Source organism: Equus quagga, chromosome 15 (assembly GCF_021613505.1).
Source record: "Equus quagga isolate Etosha38 chromosome 15, UCLA_HA_Equagga_1.0, whole genome shotgun sequence".
Classification (NCBI taxonomy): domain Eukaryota; kingdom Metazoa; phylum Chordata; class Mammalia; order Perissodactyla; family Equidae; genus Equus; species Equus quagga.
In genome coordinates this window covers 36,932,736-36,937,584 of record NC_060281.1, presented here as the reverse complement: position 1 = coordinate 36,937,584, position 4,849 = coordinate 36,932,736, and positions in this window count along the sequence as shown.

The window sequence follows — 4,849 nt, the reverse complement described above, 5'->3', positions numbered from 1 at the left end:
ATTTCATACCTACACCTCAGCAAAATGTTACAGTGTTTCAATAGTATTTGCTGGCAAGAATGTGAGAAATTGTGAACTCTCATCCACTGCTGATGGGTGTATAAGCAGGTACAGTCATCTTAAGAAGCAATTTCAAAATATATACTACAGTTGATAATAATATACATATGCACTCAATAGCTTTAAATTATCTAACTTATAGGAGCTCTTGTACAAGAACAAGAATGTTAATTGAGTCACTATTCTGAGCCAGAAACTGTTTTAGGTGTTCAGGATACAACAGAGACAAAAAGACAAAGATCTCTGCCCTCATAGAGTTTATATTCCAGTGAGGGCTGACACACACAAAAATAAACTATGAGCAGAATAAATACACAAATTTCAATAGAAAGTTATGAGCACAATGATTAAAATAAAAGAATACAATAAAATCAGGATACAAGACCCTGATCATTTTTCCCCCCAGCCTATTCCTCAGGATTGTTTATGCAGCTGGTAATCTTGCAAGATGAGATAACGCATCCCCGTGGATGATTAACAGGCTTGCTTAACTGCTTGTTATAAAAGCTGCAGATCCCCTAAATTCAGGCTTCCCTGGATGCAACACAGACACACTTGTAGGTATAGCATCCATCTGTGCCTGTCATGTCACCTCCTGGGGACTTGGGGGCAAGAGCAGTGGGTGCAAATATGATGACGCTCATGCTTTTTGCTATCTATGAGTAATAAATATTAGGCTTGCTATCTATGAAAAATAGGCTGGCAAAAATAAAGTGATCAAGGCCTTGTATCCTTGATACAAGTAACAAGATACATCAGAGCACAGACAGCCCAAAGAGAACTGTCTCTCCTAATAAGGTTTTTGGGAATTGAGAAAGAGTAACAATTACAATGACTTTGAAATAGTGTGGCTAAGTAAGGGGACCATTGATGCATTGGAGAAAGGCAGTGAAATTCTGAAGGCAAAGCATGAAAAGCATAGGGCCTCCCTGGAATCATATAAAGTCCATTGTTTCTGACCCAGGAAACTCATATTTTATGCCATATGCCATGAAACAATAAGAAGCTAAGTTAATTAGCTTGTTAGTAGAGTACAATCAAATCCTAGACCCAAAAAATCTGAGAAAATATACCCAAAACCCCTTGTCAATGCCCCTTTTGGTCTTATCTGTTCTTCGGTCCATGACTTTGATTACGCATACTGATACATCTCATGGTTTGGAGAATCTTCTTTAGACTTACATATTCCCTTTCAGTGTTATGGTGATAAAGCTTCGCATGCATAACTATTTTTTAATAATTCCAATTCATTCAAGACATATACATATGTTGGCATAGTAGGCCAGTACTCACTATAGACGTATTTAAACTCCTGCACTGCTTTTACTTCTTGAAGAGAAGTCACCTTACTGTCAGACAAAATTAAAGACATGATATTATGACTAATTTGTAGACCCTCTAAAAATATTTCAGTTTGTGAACTCCTCCCTATGATCACTTTTAAAGACTCCTAAAAGACTCACTTCTCTGCTGAAGCACAGAGAAACTTAGGGACTGCTCAAGTTCCCCATCTAATTAGTAGCAAGGTTAGCAGTAGAAGCTTTGTTATCCAGAGCTTTGGTTATCCAGTAAGACTTTTACCCACTCATATTCTGTGTCGTGAACGGTGCCCCTCACCTGTACTATTCATCAGCCATTGTATAGGTAACAAGGGTGACTCTCCTGGCTTGGGGAGTTTATAGTCCCATCAGTAAGACGGCAATTTCAGTCATACCCAAGGAAAGAGATTCAGGAAAGTAAATAATGGGATTTGAGGAAGTTGGAAAGTGGTAAATGACACCAAGCACTTGGATAGGTATTACCACTGCAAAGGGCTACAGCATGAGCTGTGACGAAAACCAGCCTCTGATGTGACCTCCAAGAGAAGCCTAGTATATTCCTTCTCTCTCCATTTCTTCACCTTGCTCCAAGGGGGTAGGGACAAACCTGGAAACATTGCCCTAGATACCTGCATTTTATCTCTGAGTGAGTTAAAGAAAGATTCCTAAGGGTGAATAGAATGTAGAAGACATCTAGAATTTCCAGAAGTGTAGGGTGAGTTCTAAGTTAACTTCTTGCTATATGAGCTTCAGAGACTCTCCTGGTAACATACTTCTTGTAGCTCATCTGATATTAATTCCTTTGTATTAAATAATTATTTCTATACCTTAAAAGTACCCCTGAAACACTGGCCTCTGCTGCATTTGGTATCATCTTGTTGATTACTCAAGGATAGGATAACTAGCAACTGGTCTGAATGTGAGGACATCAGCCAGCATGCAGAAAGGAGGTAGTGATTGTTCTGAAGGATCTGGAGAGAGAACTTGATGAGCCAGGATAGCAGATGAGAAGACTGATGTAGGACTCTGTGTGTGTGTTTCACACAAAATGAAAGTGAGTGAGTGAGGGTTCTTTCTGAATAGGCTTCACCACAACTGATTCTTTCTTTCCATCTTGTCCTTCCACCACTCCTAGATCAGTGGTTCTTAACCTTGTTTAGCTCTCAGATCCATTTGAAAATATGATAGACACATGGGTTCATAGTGTATTAAAATTTACCATTACCACAGTGATAGCATTTTGAGTCTAAATGTTCTTAATAATTCTTAGGTCACAGCTGATCTTCTTGGGCAGGAAGGGCAAAAAACAGTTTTGAACTGTTGTCTCCGAACAGTTCAGAAATCCCTGAAGTTTCAACTCTAGACCCATGAACCCCACTTCCTTTAAGAGGCTAGTGAGGGCACAGGCTGCCTCTGGGAGCTCACATCTTCTAGAAAGCCTCAGCTGATCTCAGTTGGAGTTGAGCTACTCTGCAGATGTGAGTCAAATAGAAAGGTATGACTTTTTATTCTTTTAACACATTTTTTCTGTTTACACGTATTTGTTAAAAAATTGATTGTGTTCTTAAATTTGTAATTACTCCTTACTTTATAAGGACATAGAGAACAGAATCACATGGTAAAAATATCTTGTGAATTGATTCTTTTTAAACAGCTGTAATTAAAAAAAATCTTGACTCCATTTTTGATGCTCGATCCCTGACATTTTTCAGCCTCCATCTTCCCCTTCCTTTCTGCTCCACATCTGGGAAAGCTCATAAGAAAGCCAAGTGCTTCCTTACTTGGCATCTGAAGGAAGTTCAAGCCGTGCAAGCCCTGGCCTAGCTGTGCCTGAGAACTATTCTCTGGACCCATCATCTAAGCACAATGAAAACCAGGACAACTAGCTCTCACTCCCTCTTAAGCTACTCAAGAGATTCTGGACCAGCTTGGGTGCTGCCCTGCTATCCCAAGAAAATTTCATGATGTGAGTAATAAATTTTTCATACACATTTGTGTACGTGCATGGCATCATCCCTAGCAATTGGGAGGTGGGGTTCCATATTGCCTCTGCAGGATAAGCACATTCACAGCTCACAGGTATATAACACGGAAAGTGAAAAGGCCATATAATCCCCCATCCACTACAGATACCACGCTAACTGTTGCATAATTCCCCTACACTGTTAAATCTTGACACATCCATAACCATACTGTACCATTCTGGATATGTCCCTATGCCCATCTTCATTCTTTTTGCTGACTGATGCCCACTCTCTGAAACTTTTCTTCTTTATCCTACATAAATGTTCTCTGACTTTCTGGCTACGAAATCTTCTTTGGGCCCCTGGCACCACAGATTTCACCTCCTCATATTATGGCTTCTTCATATACTTTTCAGACATATAAAACTTCATACTCTTGCATTTCATCAGGAAGATTTTTATCTCTTATGAAAGGTCCATTCTTTTCACTGGATCATTGTTTCAGATGGAAATGTCAGGACTGATAAAAGGACAGCAGCTCCAAAGGAGGATGTTACAGAAAATATAGTTATATGGGGAGGGATGTGGAACACTAAATGGGAGCATTCACTAGGATCCTGAGTGTGAAAAACAATGCACTTGAGATCAGATTAGAATATCAGCAGATGACTCCTCCAGGAGAAAAATGACATAAATGTGATGATTGTGGGAAAAGCTTCATCCAGAATGCAAACCCCATCAGCACCAGAGAATCCACATGGGAGAGAAGCTTCTTAAAAACAAAGTGTACAGAGAAGCTTTCTCTCCATGATTGGGCCTCTGTCATCATCAGAAAATCACTCCGAAGTGAGGCCTTATAAATGTGGTCACTGTGGACATCCTTCAGTGGGATTCAACATCAGAGACGCCACAGTGGAGAGAAAATTTATGACTGCAACAGAATGGAGAAAGGCCTTCATTAAAAAGTCAAGCCTGGCTCACCATAAAAAAGTTGATGGAGAACACTCTGTTTTGGATGTCTTCTATCAAAACTTAGGTGTCAAAACACTAAAAAAGACAGGAGATGAGCTAATATCAGAGGCTCCAAAATATGCCCAATATAGCTTACTCCTTACGAGGAGAGTTAAAGTCCATACCACTGAGGGAGTTTTCTGGGAATCAAAGTTTCTAGAAAACCTATTTCATCCCATACTTAAACCTGCTAGCGAGCCAACTGTTCACTGGTGGTGCCTAACTCCTAAATGACTGATTATGGATGTAAAAGCTTCTGCTTTTTCCCAAAGCTTCTCATCTTTTCTTCACCCATATTTTCTCCCATTTATAATTCATGAAATTCTTCATTACATTGAAAACTATAAATAGGGATCTTTGATTATATTCTGAGGTCTCTAAAAGTCCCTCGAGTGGTACATTTCTTCTGCAGTTTCTATTGATGACAGATTCCTGTGACAGTGAAAAGTCATTTCAAGTCTCTTAGCTTCAGGCTCTTCATTCTTTATAGAGGAT